This window comes from Rutilus rutilus, assembly GCF_951802725.1.
Source record: "Rutilus rutilus genome assembly, chromosome: 1".
NCBI lineage: Eukaryota > Metazoa > Chordata > Actinopteri > Cypriniformes > Leuciscidae > Rutilus > Rutilus rutilus.
The window spans coordinates 656512-675731 of NC_140209.1; the positions used below are offsets into that span (position 1 = coordinate 656512).

Consider the following 19220-nt stretch of genomic DNA (forward strand, 5'->3'; position numbering starts at 1 on the left):
CGTCCGGACTTTTATATTGGTTACAATATTATCTTGTGTAATATTAGTTTGTGTGTGTTTTTTTTTTGTGGTGCGGGAAACTGCTCTGGAAAGGAATTAGTACATGTTGAAGTGAGTATGGTGGAATATTGACAATGAGTACTTTTGATTTGCAATCATTTATTGCTGATCCAACTTTGGACATTTTTGAGCGTTGTAGAAAAGACGATTTGTTGCAGATAGCTGAATACTATCGCATTCCTGTGGTGAGGCAATCTCTAAAGCACGTTATTAAGAATGAAATTTGGAAACATTTGGTCGAACTAAAAGTATTTTTATTTCCAGATGCGGATAGTGAGAGGGCTGGCATGTCGGCTGTGGAAAGACATTCGACTAGTGTGGGAAGTTTGGAGGAAGCAAAAGGTGAGGATGCCGAGGTGGAGGTTGAGGCCGAGCCCAAGGCTGTCTTACCGCCCTTCTACCCACTTTCTCCGCCTTCCATTGACTCTGGGGGTGATGCGCGACTGAGGGTCCGCTTAGCCCGAATCCAGATGGAAGCGCAGGAACGGACTGAGATGCGCCAAGCCGAAATTAAGCTACGCCTAGAAATCCGTAAACTGGAAATTGAAGCTGAGACACAGGTGAAACTGCGACAGCTCGAGTTGGAGTCAGGGAAGGTTGTCTCGGGTCGAACTGCGCAGCCTAACCCTGTTATTTCAGTAAATTCGGAAAATTCTGTGAGTGTTTCGACCACTACATTTGATGTTAGTAAACAGATAGCTTTAGTGCCTCACTTTAGAGAATCCGAAGTGGATGCGTATTTCGCTGCTTTTGAGCGTGCACTTCGTTGGCCAAAAGAGGTTTGGTGTCTTTTACTACAATGTCGATTAGTTGGAAAAGCACAGGAAGTCTGTTCTGCACTAACCTTAGAGGAAAGCATGCAATACGATATAGTAAAGAACGCTGTTCTTCGTGCATATGAATTGGTGCCTGAGGCATATCGGCAACGTTTCAGGAACCATAAGAAGGTAGCTCAGACATTTGTGGAATTTGCCCGTGAGAAGGGAATTCTTTTTGATAAATGGTTGTCTTCTAACAACGTGCAAGATTTGAGTTCGTTGAGAGAGTTAATGCTTTTAGAAGATTTTAAGAATTGTCTATCGGAACGAGTAGTCACGTACCTGAATGAGCAAAAGGCCACAATGTTATCACAAGCTGCGATTCTTGCGGATGAGTATGTGTTAACGCATAAGAGTGTGTTCGCTTTACCCCGACCAGAGAAAATAGTGAGTTCGTTTTCAACTCAAAATTCAAGTACCCGTGCTAAAACCAGTTCACCACAGAATAAAGAAACACGAGAATGTTTTTATTGCCACAAGATGGGACACCTTATTTCTGATTGTTTAGTGCTGAGACGTAAGACTCAGGCTCAACAAGGACAGTTAAAGCCGGTTACTTTTGTGAAGACTGTGTCTAAAGTCGTTTTAGAGAAGGATGCGATTGATTCAGGGTTTAAACCGAAACGCCCCAGCAACTTTTCAGCGCCTTGTAAACATTGTGTTGTCAGGAGTTAAAAATTGTAATGCATACCTCGACGATTTAGTGATCTATTCTTTTGATTGGTCTGAGCATTTGACTGTTCTTCGGACAGTTTTTGAAAGACTGGCTGATGCTTCCCTGACAATTAATCTGGCTAAGTGCGTGTTCATATTTAGTCAGCATGAGAAGAACAATCAGGATTCGCTACTTCAGAACATCTGGCCGGACAGTCAGTGTCGTTACAATTGTATATTTTGATGTTAATGAGATAATTTACCTCATTCATGGAAAGTTTCAAGGACATATAATCAATTTATAAAAAGGCATCAAATTATCATAATATTTTATAACAGTTGTCTACTTTTTACTATTACATCAGGGCTCACTTTCATGTCCTTTCACTTTATATGTCTCTTTGAATTATTTTGATGTACTGAAAATTAAATGTAATTTTTTCATGTCAGACCTGATGGAAGAGAGCGAGGAGAGTGAAGAACTGAGTGAAGTGGAGGAGGAGAGTGAAGAACTGAGTGAAGTGGAGGAGGAGAGTGAAGAACTGAGTGAAGTGGAGGAGGAGAGTGAAGAACTGAGTGAAGTGAAGGAGGAGAGTGAAGAACTGAGTGAAGTGGAGGAGGAGAGTGAAGAACTGAGTGAAGTGGAGGAGGAGAGTGAAGAACTGACATTTTTAAAGAAAAGAAGAGCCAAGAAATCTTTCACCTGCACTCAGTGTGGAAACAGTTTCACAACCAAACAAAATCTTGAGATTCACATGAGGATCCACACCGGAGAGAAGCCATTCTCATGTGATCAATGTGGGAAGAGTTTCACAAGCAAACCAAATCTTGAGCGTCACATGAGGATCCACACCGGAGTGAAGCCGTTCTCATGTGATCAATGCGGCAAAACATTTCTTAGTGCATCAGAGCTGAAGACCCACCTGAGAGTTCATATGAAGGAGAAGCCACATTCATGTTCTGTGTGTGGAAAGAGTTTTTCACTTCTGCTGTATTTACATAAACATCAGAAAATTCACTCTGTTGTGAGAGAGTACATGTGCTTTGAGTGTGAGAAGACTTTTACTACAGCACACAGTTTAAAACTGCACCAGAGAATCCACACTGGAGAGAAACCTTACAAGTGTTCACACTGTGACAGGAGATTCAATCAGTCATCAAATCTGAAAACACATGAGATGATCCACACTGGAGAGAAGCCACACACGTGTGATCAGTGTGGAAAGAGTTTCTCTATTAAAAGTGACCTGAAGAAACACATGAGAGTTCACACTGGAGAGAAGCCGTTTAAGTGTTCACACTGTGACAAGAGATTCAATCACTCATCATCTCTGAAAACACATGAGATGTTCCACACTGGAGAGAAGCCATTTAAGTGTGATCAATGTGACAAGAGATTCAGTCGATCAGCACATCTTAAAACACATGAGATGATCCACACTGGAGAAAAACCTTACAAGTGTTCACACTGTGACAAGAGATTCAATCACTCATCATCTCTGAAAACACATGAGAGGATCCACACTGGACAACAACCTTACAAGTGTTCACACTGTGACAAGAGATTCAATCACTCATCATCTCTGAAAACACACAAGATGTTCCACACCGGAGAGAAGCCGCACACGTGTGATCAGTGTGGAAAGAGTTTCTCTATTAAAAGTGACCTGAAGAAACACATGAGAGTTCACACTGGAGAGAAGCCATTTAAGTGTGATCAATGTGACAAGAGATTCAGTCGATCAGCACATCTTAAAACACATGAGATGATCCACACTGGAGAAAAACCTTACAAGTGTTCACACTGTGACAAGCGATTCAGTCATTCATCAACTCTGAAAACACATGAGATGATCCACACTGGAGAGAAGCCGCACACGTGTGATCAGTGTGGAAAGAGTTTCTCTACTAAAAGTCTCCTGAAGCTACACATGAGAGTTCACACTGGAGAGAAGCCGCATCAATGCCATCAATGTGGAAACAATTTCAAATACAAACCATCTCTTGATGTTCACATGAGGATCCACACCGGAGAGAAGCCGTTTAAGTGTTCACACTGTGACAAGAGATTCAGTCGATCAGGACATCTGAAATCACATGAGATGATCCACACTGGAGAGAAACCTTACAAGTGTTCACACTGTGACAAGAGATTCAATCAGTCAACACATCTGAAAACACATGAGATGATCCACACTGGAGAAAAACCTTACATGTGTTTTCACTGTTACAAGAGATTCAGTGAGTCATCATCTCTGAAAAGACATGAGAGGATCCACACTGGAGAGAAGCCGCACGCGTGTGATCAGTGTGGGAAAAGTTCTCTATTAAACGTGACCTGAATCTACACATGAGGATCCACACTGGAGAAACCACTTAAACACAGTCTGAGATCACGGTAAGTAGTTTATTTTCATGTGCTGAGCAACAAAGTCTCTTCTGTGCAAGTTAACCACACATAACCCTGTAGCCAAATGTAATCTGTTTCCAACAGTTATTCTATCAAAGCTTGTGGCAAGCAACCATAGACTGTACAAAACAAAACTTCAACATCAACTTAGCAACACGTTAGTGTTTTGCATATCCATTTAAAAACTATAATTTTTAACTTTACATGAGTGCCACCTACTGTCAGAGCGAATTTGTGTTTTTTTGCATTGATCTGAGCTGACAAAATAGACATTCCTGTTGGTACGTTATGTTTCCTAAGTTACAGACACAGACCCTTTTTATTGAGTAAAAGACGGTGACATTGAGTTCACATTTTTTTGTTTTGCTGTGGGACGGACATGGCATTAGTAGCCTAAGTTACATCATGTAAATCATCAGTGTTGTAACATGTCAACTTACTGTAGCCTATCAGTAGGAAAGCAATAGTTATATTTGGCTTACTCCATTCGGATGTCTGCTAACGTTATTATAAAGCAGTCACCTTAATTTATATAGTGCTTTTAACAGTAGATTGTTTCAAAGCAGCTTTACAGTGATAATAGAAATTAGCGTAACAGTGAAGCTGCGAAGATCATTAGTCATTAACTTAAGGGGCCGCTAACACGACTCCGTTCTAACAGAAAACCCTTAAATATTCAATATGTCTCGAGAACGCATTGTCTGAAATAGGTTCGAAGGTGCAAACGATTATCCGTTTTCTCTGCGCAAGGGTATGGTATTCTAGGTATTATCATCTGGCCGTAATTTTGAGATCGCAATAGACGTGAAGGACTATAATGCGTTAAGAGCTCGCTCAAGTACTGCGGAGCTAAACCATTTAGTGCTTTGTAAGTAATCAGCAATATTTTAAAATTTATACAATATTCAATAGGGAGCCAATGCAGTGTTGACAGAACCGGGCTAATATGGTCATACTTCCTGGTTCTGGTAAGAACTCGAGCTGCTGCGTTTTGGACCAGCTGTAGTTTGTTTATTAAGCGTGCAGGGCAACCACCCAGTAGAGCAGTGGTTCCCAATTCCAGTCCTCGTGACCCACTGCTCTGCACATTTTGTATGTCTCCCTTATTAAACACACCTGAACCAGATCATCAGCTCATTAGGAGAGACTCCATGAACTGAACTGAGTGTGTCAGATAAGAGAGACCTACAAAATGTGCAGAGCAGTGGGTCACGAGGACTGGAATTGGGAACCACTGCAGTAGAGCATTACAATAATCTAGCCTTGAGCTCATGAACACATGAACTAATTGTTCTGCATTTTTCATTGAGAGCATATGGCGTAATTTAGAAATGTATAATTGTAAATTAGCAATGAATGAATCTGACATTTTTCCTCAGGGAGACTACAATGCACTCCCTGATTGTGATACTGTAGTAGAAGGTTGTATGGTTATAATTTTGTCCCTGATATTATCAATCTTATAAGTGTAGAAGTTTATAAAGTCATTACTGCTGTGCTGCTTGGAAACTTCTGGGCTTGTAGCTTTCTTTTTCGTTAGTTTTGCCACTGTTTCAAATAAATAGCTAGGGTTTTGTTTATTTTCTTCTAATAGGGTTGAAAATAAGCAGATCTAGCAGCTTTTAAGGCCTCTCTGTATGCAATCGAGCTCTCTTTCCATTAAATGCGAAATACCTCTAGTTTTGTTTTCTTCCAGTTGCCCTCCATTTATCTGGCTGCTCTCTTAAGGGTCTGAGTGTGCTCGCTGTACCACATGGAGTCGACTTTGCAGCCTTGGCTAAATGAAGTTTACACAAGACTAGATAATGATCTGAGATGTCATCGCTCTGCTGCAGAATTTCAACGGCATCAACATCTATTCCGTGTGATAATATTAGATCTAGAGTATGATTATGACAACGAGTAGGTCCTATATACACTCACCTAAAGGATTATTAGGAACACCATACTAATACTGTGTTTGACCCCCTTTCGCCATCAGAACTGCCTTAATTCTACGTGGCATTGATTCAACAAGGTGCTGAAAGCATTCTTTAGAAATGTTGGCCCATATTAATAGGATAGCATCTTGCAGTTGATGGAGATTTGTGGGATGCACATCCAGGGCACGATGCTTCCGTTCCACCACATCCCAAAGATGCTCTATTGGGTTGAGATCTGGTGACTGTGGGGGCCATTTTAGTACAGTGAACTTGTTCAAGAAACCAATTTGAAATGATTCGAGCTTTGTGACATGGTGCATTATCCTGCTGGAAGTAGCCATCAGAGGATGGGTACATGGTGGTCATAAAGGGATGGACATGGTCAGAAACAATGCTCAGGTAGGCCATGGCATTTAAACGATGCCCAATTGGCAATAAGGGGTCTAAAGTGTGCCAAGAAAACATCCCCCACACCATTACACCACCACCACCAGCCTGCACAGTGGTAACAAGGCATGATGGATCCATGTTCTCATTCTGTTTACGCCAAATTCTGACTCTACCATCTGAATGTCTCAACAGAAATCGAGACTCATCAGACCAGGCAACATTTTTCCAGTCTTCAACTGTCCAATTTTGGTGAGCTCGTGCAAATTGTAGCCTCTTTTTCCTATTTGTAGTGGAGATGAGTGGTACCCAGTGGGGTCTTCTGCTGTTGTAGCCCATCCGCCTCAAGGTTGTGCGTGTTGTGGCTTCACAAATGCTTTGCTGCATACCTCGGTTGTAACGAGTGGTTATTTCAGTCAAAGTTGCTCTTCTATCAGCTTGAATCAGTCGGCCCATTCTCCTCTGACCTCTAGCCTCAACAAGGCATTTTCGCCCACAAGACTGCCGCATACTGGATGTTTTTCCCTTTTCACACCATTCTTTGTAAACCCTAGAAATGGTTGTGCGTGAAAATCCCAGTAACTGAGCAGATTGTGAAATACTCAGACCGGCCCGTCTGGCACCAAGGGTTTACGTTTTTTCCTGTTCCACCAAGCCATGGAATTTGGGAGTACGGTGCAAAATACTCCAGTCCCGTCCCAAACCGAGGTTAACACCCGTTAAGTGTTCTCCACGCTTGTAAACTGAAAGTCAGTGATACATTTTTATTTATTTTTAGAAAATGAGCGATCGTTTCGCTAGATAAGACCCTGTTCCTCAGCTGGGATCGTGCAGAGCCCTTTGAAGCACTTCAGAGCCCTTTGAAACTGCATTGATTTGGACTTCAACAATTTGGTGACCGTTGAAGTCCATTGTGTGGAGAAAAATCCTGAAATGTTTTCCTCAAAAAACTTAATATCTTTTCCACTGAAGAAAGAAAGACATGAACATCTTGGATGGCATTGGGGTGAGTAAATTATCAGGACATTTTCATTTTGATGTGAACTAATCCTTTAACAGGGTGTCTACAGATATGAAGAAGTTAAATTTAAGACTTTTTAAGACCTTTTTAATTCCACTTTGAATGAAATTTAAGACCAAACCTGTGATGGAAATACACATTATATTACATAAGTATATATTAGGGGTGTAACGGTTCACAAAATTCACGGTTCAGTTCGATACGATACACTTGTGTCATGGTTCGGTTCGGTACGTTTTTGATACAGCATAAAGAAATAAATGCCAGAGAAATTTCCTTGATTAAAATGTTTTATGCTTTTTTATATTAAAACTAACATCATAAAGTATGATTTTTTTTTTTTTACTTTGAGCAATTCTAGAGCTACAATTGACTCTTCTTAGGAGCATATAAAACAAAACAGCTCCTTGGAAAAAATGAAATGTCATATTGTAGTAGTTATAAACAAAGGATTATTTTAGTTCAGATTAACATTTGAGGGCAGCAATTGTATTCATAATGTCAAAATAAAACTGACGTGTTACTTGAAGGCATTATAGCCTACTATTAACCAAACGTCCATGGTTGCAGTTAGTGTTACTACAGTAAATCCATGGTGAATGTTACTGATCTGTGGACACTGATAGTTCATTCATGGCACATTCATGGTTTCTTCCAGGTTTCCATGTCAGCGCTGTTTGATCCGTTAATAACGGAGAAATATGAATGCGTCTCACTAGATCTCGCAGCGATGTTATTACTTCTGTCAGTTCTGTTCTGTGGCGAATTAAAATGCTTTCTTTACTGCATCTCTTATTAGCGCTGTGTAGTAACAGTGTCGCATGATCACGATCGGCTCGCGCTGCACTGGTCCAAACTGATAAACGGTCCTTCAACCACACAATAACGAGCAGTTTCGTTCCGCTTGCATTACGTTTGCCATTTGATGTTGGGCAATGTTGTGGTCGCGCATTATGAGCGTACTCTTCTACATTATGAGCGCGCTTTCCACGCGCAACGCGCCTACATTTGAAATAACAAAACAGCGTTACAAGAAAAAGCCTACATTATCATTATCAATAGCTGTTTATGTAATAAAATCTGAATCATTCTCGCGATTCGATGCTTCACTGGTTATTTGACGGACATTAGGTCCGTCAGACTGGAGAAATTTTAGCGGTAACGTGACCAGAAATATTTAAGACCTATCGAATCTGAATTTAAGACATTTTAATACTTTTTAAGGCCTTTTATTAGGAAAACTTTATTTAAGACATTTTAAGACTTTTTAAGGACCCGCGGCCACCCTGTTTAAGTAATGGGGGAATGTAGTGTTTGTGTATTAGTCAGGAGATGGCGCTGTAGTCCACATGTTGTCACCTATAAAAGGTGTAGAGTAAGAGCTGAAGTGTGTTGTACATGCTGACCATTATGTAACATCTGGCACTGTTGGATTGCTTTAGGATTTTAATAAATCTTTAAGAATTGAGAACTTTCTTGGCCTCATGCTTACCAGGATTTAAACATTACAACATCAGCAATTGCTGGTATACTGGAAATCTCTGAACACATCTAGTGTGTGTAATCAGAAATGTCCTGTATCTGATCATCTCTGTGCATCTCAAGTGTATGTACGTGTCCAGGGTTTTCACACACCTTAAGTTTCACTGAAATTTCAAATATCCTAAAAGGAATTGGATTGGATGAAACCCGCCAATAGCGCGCCAGGTGGATAAGCCAGTTTGTGATTGGTCCCCGCAGATTTGTAACGGAAGCAGGATAGAAGAATGTACAGGTTTAAAGCCTGAGCTGGAAAAAATGAAAATAAACTGAAAATACTCACATATTACACATACACTCCTTTATAAACGAATTACTCAAAGTGGGCTTTAGCTCAAATATTGCCCTTCTCTTTCAACATAGACATTTAATAAACAACATATTGACTAAATTCAGTTTGTTTAAACCAGTATTTAACTCAATTTGACATTGATTAAAACACACACACACACAAAACATGGATCCATTATACACAGCATGTGCTCAGAAACACAAGAGACCAATAGAGCGAGCGGGGGCCCTGGGCAAAGTTAATCAATGAGGCCCTTTATATATATATGTATGTATATATATATATATATATATATATATATATATATACATATATATATAAATAATTAGTTAAAAAGGTTGCTGCTCATAAGTCATTCTGAATAGACACATAACACACATATTAGAGATGCACCGATTGATCGGCTGGTGACCGGAATTGGCCGATTTTCACGTGATCGGCCATGACCGGCAACCGGCCGGTCAGTCTGACATATGCCGATTTTATGCCGGTCAAATGCACTCGGGCGCCGCATGATTAACCTTTTGAGCGGTACGGTCTCATATATGGGATTTTTATCTCTGTGCCCCTGAGAGTAACTTACGGTGCCACATTTATAATGTTCAGTGACGTCGCATAACTGCCAGATTCAAACTGTGCTTTCGCGCGTTGGCTGGCGCTGAGCCAGAGTCGGACGCGTTCAGCGCTGTCATATATCACAACTAAGCAGTGTTTTCAACCTCATAATGTTTATTTTAGGCTTCATATATTTAAATACACATAAGCACGAGTAAAACAATACATTTGGAGTTTGTAAAATACACACTGATGTCTGTGGAAGCAGCAATAACAATCTATTCAAATATAATTTGCCGACATGTTTTATTCATATCAGACAAACATAGTGGAAGTAACTATAAAGTTTACTCTATTCTTCTCAGTTCACCGGCCACTTTCTTGCATTTATTTCGGGAGAAACTGATGAATTCACGAGCTGTAAATCCGACTGACAGGACAACATTGCGGCGCCCATCTCATGTTATAGATCAAGATTATTTATAAAGGTTTTTAAACGACCAAACACACTCACTTACACGTATGTGAGAATCGGAATATCAGATAGGCTATATGATGACATGGTAAGCAAGTTTGTGAATATTTTGAATAAAAAAGGAAAAGTGAAATAAAAGCGACACATCTGTCATACAGTATTATTGTGGCTGCGGTGTATCGCGTGACTTGAAAAAACTCACTCTGGGGGGTGGGGTTGTCAGTTAGAATATTTTAAACTTATGTGTGAAAGGGTTAAAGAAAAGATCGAAAATAAATATTTGTGTGTGCTGTAAAGTGGTTAGAAAAAAATTTAATCGGAATCGGCTAAAATCGGTATCGGCAGGTCAAACTCAATGAAAAATCGGAAATCGGAATCGGCCTAGAAAATTGTAATCGGTGCATCTCTAACACATATATTTAGAAAGCCAACCCTTGAGAGTTTATAGTTCAAGACTCAAAATTAACCAGACTGTTATTAATATTGAGATATATAAGCTCAAACATAAAAACAAAAACAACAAATATTAAGAATATATTTATTAAATGTATAAAAATATTATTTGAATTTAGGATAGCAACTTATAACCACAACTAAAGTGTAGCCACAACTGTGGTCATGCTACATTTCAATTCTGAGGATGATATCTCGAAAATTATGCATTTTATGATGCCTATTGTGTGACTATGTCAGGGAAGGATTTCAGAGAAGTTTTTTAGAAGGCTACAAGTTTCTCATCAAAATAGTTTATTGCCCTCTAAACACCAATTTACATTCTCTACATTACATTCAGACTAATGTCTGGCGAGTAGAACTGCCCCATTCCTGTTCTATTCATTTAAATCGACTAACCTTTCACACCTTCATTATTCTTTTATCCTTATTCTTTTGTTTGAATTCAGCCATTACAGCCTTTCTTCTGGCATAATGCTTTGCCATCGACAGCTATGTAAATCCCACCACACATGAATAATCCACGTATTATCTTAAGTCTTGGTAGAAAACAAACAATAAAAAACTATTATTGAAACTTTAAAATACTAATTATTTTAAAAAAATGATTGTATGGAATATTAGAAAGCTCCTGCAGCAGGTGCATTAGCACAGGTGCATTATCACAACAGGTAGCCTCAAGCTACATGACACAATTTAATTTATTAATATTACACTTTTACTAAGAGCTCACTTAAAAACACCATTGAGTATTTGTATCATATTCCGGTCGCGGTTTATTATGGTTTCAATTAAAAAAACGATTTTGAAATATGTTATATTTAGCATTTTATGTGAAGCTATGGGCTATGTTTACCTATACCTTTATTCTTTATTCATATAAAAACACCCCAAATCGCACGAAAATCAAACTAAAAACACACATACTTAAATCTTGTGTTTATTAGCTTCTAGTTTCAGGTGAAGAGATGTCACTTTCGCTTTGTTATCACGGATGTCCAGAATGAGGAAGTGTGGACATGACGCGTCATACAGAAGAGGTCACGATGAACCACGTGAGATGATTGACATGCTGTACAGCTAATCATAATCATTTGAGGTCAAATCTGACGCGATTCAGGAAGAAGAGACACACATCTCGCTGTGTTCGCTGTTTGAGCTTTTCAGATCGCAATATTCAGTGGAAAATGAATAGAAATGTTTTTTCTGTATGGCGAAATAATTTACTAACATGTGATAATTAATATTTATTTCTCAAAATATGCGCACTATTGGACTAATAGTCCTGTCGTATGCTGTATATTATATGTATTTGAACACAAATAAACCGGTGAAGACGAAAATGAATGTTGTGTGAGTGATTATTTCTATTAAAAATAACGATCGTTACAGATGAATTATTTTGCACTCCTGGCACAAATTAAGAAATTAATGTCACTGCAAACCACTTAAATCATAAACAGTGGTCAAATATCGAAGCTGGAGTCGTAAATCTTTCTTATAATGCTGAGTTTGTCTAGATCAAGTAAGAGTGTGATGTTTTAAAGAGTAATGAATTTTGAACAACGTTAATTTGGGATCACCAGTGATCCCTGACGGGCAAGGGGTTAATAAACGAGTGTTTTCTAAATCAGTGTCGGCTGCATACATATCTCCATACATCTCCGCTGTAAAGTGGATGCGCCTTTAGAAAGAAATGCTTCTTTCATACGGATTACATAATCAGATGATATTTGCTTTCGATTAGATTTTTTTCGTTTAAAATTGGACATATCAAGCTTTATTTAGATATATATTATGTGTTTCTGTTTATTTTTGAGACGCGCTCCAGTTCACAGAGACCATGAAAGCGTGCCCTGATTGTTTTATTAGTAGTATTAAGATTCAGCTTGTGTCAAAATGATTGATGGCTTTTTAATTAATTATGATTGATGGGTTTGACCTTTTGACCTTAATAATTTCAACATTATACTTTTGAGTATACATTCATACATTGAGGTAGTGAAGAAAATGATAGACCAGCATTACATACATAAAGTAAAACAATAACGATATTTACAGACGGTCTAACCAGAATAGAAAATCGCGGCAGGCTATCATGTTTTGCTCTAGGGTAAAGCTGACCAGACTTTCAACTATTCCACCAATGTCAGTTTTTGCATTTTTTGATAGCAGCGACACACAGAGATCTGTTACAAATGTACACATACAGAGTATTTCGGTGACTCCGAACTCGTCACTACATACACACAACACATCCAGAACTTTTCTGAGGATTACGCCGATCGGCTCTTTGCCGTTAAAAAACATGGGGGTCACATCTGTCCATGAATTTGTCAGGCCTCTTCAACATCCATTTCATTTTTGAGATTTGTTACACGTTTGGTATCCTGAGCACAATCGTTTTTCATATCACATGCAGCATCGATGATCCTGTGCATCAAGCCAACCATCTGGCCTCTAAAATGATCTTTAAACATACAGTCTAGCGTAGACACTCTTTGCCCGTGTCACACTCACACACCTCCGGCTGCTTGTGCACAGCATCGCCAGAACTCAACGGGGAGTCGCTCTCCATCAGGTTTTGCATCGCCATTTCAGAAGTTTTTAGATTTTCGAATAGTCCCCTATTTGATGATTAAAGATACTGTTAGTTCCTGGAATCTCCTGAGTGAGTCCTTGCAGCACAATCGTCCAGACCTAGTGCGTTAACGCTCGGAAGTTTGGGTTTTTGGGTCAGAAGCGTGAGTCAAAGAAGCGTAGTTTCAAAGAAGCGGATGTATTTCATTTTGCGCATGCTTTGAGTTAATTTGACCAAATATTAAGATGTTAAAGTTCAGTTATAGCCCTTTAGCGCATTCAAATGTATTGAGTTGAAATTAAAACGTAATATAAATATTGCATAAAACACGTCATTACCGAATTCAGGGGTGTTTAATAGCTTCAATAGTTATTAAGCACCAACTGATTTAAGTTTTTCTTCAAACAGAGACAAGATTAATTTTCTGATAAATCATTGTACACATACATGTGTTTTGTTGTATGCACAGATTTTGAGGGTCACTTGACCCTTCACTGTTTCGTGGCATTTTTTATTTAATAACATACATTTTAACATACAAAACGCACATTTGAAACTCTTGTAAAGGTTTTCTTTCACTGTAGATTAGGTGGTGCAGGCAACAGAAATTTCTACCAGCTGCCGACATTCTAGGAAGTCTGTTTTTCAAAGTGTCAGGAAAATAGACACGCTGCAATAGATTGAGAATGGTGATGTTAAAAATTGGTAAACAATTTCAAAACAGGGCGTTTCAGAAGAAATGCGAACAAAATCAAAGATGCATAAAAACAAAGGTGTCCAAAATGTTATGTGCTAATATTTGGTCTTGTTTCAGAGTCAGTATGCTCCGGTGAAAACTGTGTGACTTGTGTGAACTTTGATGAGGCCGAGAACAATAGCGCTGTTCAACATGCGGTTCAATAACAATGTTCTAAATACATCTCTTATAAAGAAACTGGTACTCACCAAAGAGAAATATAAATCAGAGACAAAAAAAAAAAGTATTTTCTCAAAGAAACAGATTTAGTTCAGATCCTATCACGTCAGTGTCTTTTCTTCTCGTCGCGTTCAGATTCACATCGCACTTTTCTAAAAATCTACTTCTCAGCTTGTTAATAATCTATTGCTGGATTATTAAACAGTTTGTTCTCCCTCAAATCACTCAATCGCATCTGCTCTCACTCTCGTGTCGTTCGCAATCTCTCTACATTTCTGCTTGTGCGCGATCTTCTGGAACTCTGCAACAGGGGGCGGGGCTAACCTTTCACCCCACCAATCAGGAATCAGTTCAGGAACCTTTTCTTTTTATAATAAAATAAAATACAAATTACTTCATGTTCTTTTCTTACTATTAGTTTTATAGCGATATAAATAAAATAATACTAATTATTAATATTAGTGGCCCGAGTTAATGACCTGGGTTACATAAATCAACTATTTAAATATACATTCATACATCTTATTATTCAGACATATAGTAATAGTTATTTAGTGTGTCAGTAATTAATGGTTAATTCAGGTAGTTATAAAGCATTTAGTTGTGGTCAGTTCACTTTTTTGTGAGCTCATCTAAAGGGAGGACTAGTTCTGCCTTGTAAAGCTTTTACAAAGGAGATTTTACAGTTATCTTCTAAACAGAAAAAGGAAACAAACACAACATAGTGATACAGAACACAGACATATTTAAGATGTATGAATGTACATTTAAATAGTTTATTAATCGTTTACTTACACTTTCTAAGTGATCTTATGAACCACTGACAACAACTCCTAAATAACCGGTTAGTAAATAATGCAATACTTCATTTAGAAATGATAAATTGATCATTAAAAAGTATGAAAATACAATTATTAAACACACTATAGATATGCTTATACTTCAAAAATAAAGCATTTATAGCTGTATTTATACACTGCTTATTAATGTCTATCAATGCTTTATAAATTATGAATTAACTGTTTACTAATGTTTAACTAATGATTAATAGTGTGCAGTTATTATAAAGTTTTAGAAAATGAGCGATCGTTTCGCTAGATCAGACCCTATTCCTCAGCTGGGATCGTGCAGAGCCCTTTGAAACTGCATAAAATCCTGAAATGTTTTCCTCAAAAAACTTAATTTCTTTTCCACTGAAGAAAGAAAGACATGAACATCTTGGATGGCATTGCGGTGAGTGTATGATCAAGACATTTTCATTTTGATGTGAACTAATCCTTTAAGTAATGGGGGAATGTAGTGTTTGTGTATTAGTCAGGAGATGGCGCTGTAGTCCACATGTTGTCACCTATAAAAGGTGTAGAGTAAGAGTTGAAGTGTGTTGTACATGCTGACCATTATGTAACATCTGGCACTGTTGGATTGCTTTAGGATTTTAATAAATCTATAAGAATTGAGAACTTTCTTGGCCTCATGCTTACCAGGATTTAAACATTACAACATCAGCAATTACTCGTATACTGGAAATCTCTGAACACATCTAGTGTGTGTAATCAGAAATGTCCTGTATCTGATCATCTCTGTGCATCTCAAGTGTATGGACGTGTACGGGGTTTTCACACACCTTAAGTTTCACTGGTATTTCCAATATCCTGAAATGCACCGTGATGCAACGCAACCCGACGCAGAACCATAAAACGGCCACGACGCCGTAGGAGTGATGGCGTGGCTACGCCGTGGAGTTAACGCAGATGCATAATCAGGCCTTTAGGCTCGTAATGAGGCAAGTACGTTATACAGCAACATATAAAGTATTAAACCCTCTTAATCCTAATGCTTGGTAAAATGGTGAAAGAGACATCCCATTGTATGACAAACCTGTCTAGGAACACTATGATTCTCACTATCTCTCTGCTTATCAATGAGTACCAGAAAGAATAATCTTGGGTTTAAAACATATAGAGCCACAGATAAGTGGACTCCAAATGAGCGTCATGTTATGTGTCGGCGTTCATTTGCAGGCGTGCGTGTATTATAACAGGCTTGTTTACTGCAATAAAGGTATTTCCAGTCGCCTGAGCTAACGAGGGGACTGAGAAATATGTGAGAACTGGAGGTTGGTCCGGTCTCGACGGGACTAAACACCTCTTTTCTCCTTTCGCCGGTGAGTGACGCGCGCGAACGGGGCGGGGTAGCGTAAAGGAAGCTAGCCCGTGACCGTCCGTTACTGACATCCCTTGTGAGCGGCGCCGTTTGTGCGGCTCGAACAGAGGGGGAGAGCGCGTGTTTTGTGTCAGCGTTAGTTTGCAGGCGTGCGTGTATTATAACAGGCTCGTTTACTGCAATAAAGGTATTTCCAGTCGCCTGAGCTAACGAGGGGACTGAGAAATATGTGAGAACTGGAGGTTGGTCCGGTCTCGACGGGACTAAACACTCTTTTCTCCTTTCGCCAGCGCCAGTGACCGTGCGCTTTCTGACCTCCCTTGTGAGCGGCGGTTTGCGCGGCTCGAACAGAGGGGGAGCGCGAGGAAGCTAGCTCAGATGGTCCGCTTCTGCCAACCCTTGTGAACGGCGCAGCTGCGCGGCTCGAACAGAGGGCGAGAACGCGAGGAAGCTAGCCCCGTGACCATCCGCTTCTAACGTCCCTAGTGAGCGGCGCAGTTGTGCGGCTCGAACAGAGGGAGAGAGAGAGAGCGGGGAGAGAGGTGCGAGGCATTTGAAACAACGCCTCGTAGGAAATTTCTCTTTTAGACAGAATGTGTGTCGCAGCCGCGAACACACACAGCAGAAAAAGGATATGACGCCGGATAGCGTAGCAGGCACGGCAGGCTGAAGGTGGCGAAGACGACCGGCTTCTCCAGGCGCTGTCCTAAGCTTGCTGGTCGCTGAATTCAACGGCGGCGGCTTCTCTCAGAGTCCAGCGATGCGTAGAGCTTCGCTGAAGACATGAAAATCTGAATTTCAGCCTGTGATCCCCTCTTTTATACACACTAGCCACACCCATTCTGGCGGGCTCATTGGGCGTGACGTCACGCAGGGCTCACTGGTAGGCTGCTGCAGTTGCCGCAGGGCAGCCAATGAGCACGCTTATACAGCCTGCTATGGTCTGCTGGCTGCCGCACTGCGTTGACAATAAATACAAAATTAAGGATAATTTTTTGGCTTCAGATCTCGAGAAAAGACAACTTTACCCGTAGCGTAAGCAACTTGCGCAATACAAGAGAACCTCTTCTAGAGAGAACCTGAGTGCACTCTTTTGTTGGTTTGGCTCTTTTAGCAGGCCTGCATTAATTTGTTGGCGTGCTTAATGTTGGAGCTCATAGAGTGAAAAAAAACAACAATACCTCCTGGCGTGTAGTGAAAAGCTCAGATCCTACCGCGTCTGTAACACTCTCTCTTGTCAGACGAACTCCATTTGCAAGCGGCACAGCGAGGGTTAAACAGCTTCATCCGTCCAGCACCGACAGCCAAACAGTCCCCAATGACGAAAACGTCTGCGTCAGCCAGCGAATCTCTTCCCGATATCGTCTCCTCTCGTCCAGCAGGCAAACGATGTGTCTGCGGTCACTTCCATGACCGTGTCACAGTAACGTTACCGCAAAACCACAAGCTAATTTAGCCCGAGAGGCTAACAGGTCTAAGCTCGCGTCACAGTCCAAAAACACACACCTCTGGTGGTATTTCACTTTCCCTCAGTCACAAACTCCTACACAGAGAGCACGGTTTCTGATAAAACAAATAATAGTCCAACTTAAAGCGTTAAGCCCACAAACTCTGTGTTAATAGCAGACTAGCCCTCGTGCTCAGTCTCGTGCTCAGTTTCTTTTTTTTACTTTTTTCCCTTCACTTCCCGTTTCTGTTCTCGTCCTCTTCTCTCGCGGGATTTCACATAGATTGATTAGTGAGCTTTTCCTATGTAATGAACCATCCTTAAAACATTTTGAAGAAAAACACAACTTAACTGTTAAATTACCAGGGCACATCTGAACAGCGCAGAGATAATTAAAGCTGCCGTCTGCAACCCTGGAAGATGGAGTGTACTTAGCCAACAGTTATCTCTAAACTCTTAAAAATCGTATTACCTTTTGTTTTACTTATTTGGAAATCAGACATTTGTACCAGTCGCACTGAGACATTTCAAATGATACCAAACATGAAAAATACTCTGTGTTAATCACATTAAACTATACATTTTCTTGGGTGAATTCAGATGATCTGAGTGTGAGAGAGAGGGGGTGAGGGGAGAGGGAAGGAGATGTAGATTAGGATAACTCGGAGGTGAGACTTTAGTCTCGATAGTGCACGATAGTTCAAATTTTAATCTCCAGAGAGGTCCTTTTGTCCTCTCAGGGTCTAGTCGCTCCTCAACCAGACTGTCCGGCATCTCCTAATTTCTCAATTCTTACATGTTCTAAATACATTTTTTCCCCTTTTTTTACTATAACAAAAAGAACCGAAAAGAATACTGTTAAAGTACTGGATCGATAAGGAGTATCGATAAGAGTAGTAAAACCATTAAAACCTTAACGATACCCATCACTAACAAACACTGTGGGCCGTTTTGCTTGTTTAAACTGCAAGTAAAGTGCTTAAATAACCTCTGGGGTTTTTCCAGTTATATTGCTACTTGCTTTTACTTGACCAAAACCTCCTAAGTGTCTTTTAAAATAAACCATGGCTAGGACTGTAGTCTAAAGCATTCATGAGCTGCAATCATTCAAGCTTATGTAATCTTCCAGTGTTTGCTCATAAATAGGGATGACAGGTAAGAGTCTAGTTCATTGCTCTTTTATTTCTAGATTTGTATTTTGTCTAATTCTTGTGTGATTCTGTTTATCCAGATTTGATAGCAGTTGTTTATGATCATCATTCATTGACTTCATACTTAACGTTGAGCATTATTCATATTATAAGCTCTAAAATGCTTATATTATGTGAGCATTAGTAAAGTCCCCTTTGTAAAGACTTTAACATCATCAGCTCCTCCTGTGGTTATTAACTTCCTCTGTTCTGACCAACTCAGTGTTTAAATACTAAAAACTAGGGAACTAACCCTTTAAGTTTCACTGAAATTTCCAATATCCTAAAAGTCCCAAAGTAAAAGTATGCGGTTAGGATTGTTGCATTATTCCAAATA

At 39.7% G+C, this 19220-nt stretch overlaps 1 protein-coding gene across 5 annotated transcripts in view; it reads left to right on the top strand.

The window, feature by feature from the left end:
• Nucleotides 1-19220, top strand: part of LOC311301404 (uncharacterized protein) — a 222389-nt gene that overhangs the window by 35090 nt on the left and 168079 nt on the right. The window contains exons 3-5 of one of the 5 annotated variants that reach the window (XR_014629453.1): nt 325-402; nt 1983-3930; nt 5639-6669. The exons of 3 other annotated variants lie outside the window; for them this stretch is intronic. The gene's annotated coding sequence lies outside the window, so the exon portion shown is untranslated. Of the gene's footprint in view, nt 1-324; nt 403-1982; nt 3931-5638; nt 6670-19220 lie in introns of those variants that run through there. One more of the 5 variants, XR_014629452.1, reaches the window with a different exon arrangement.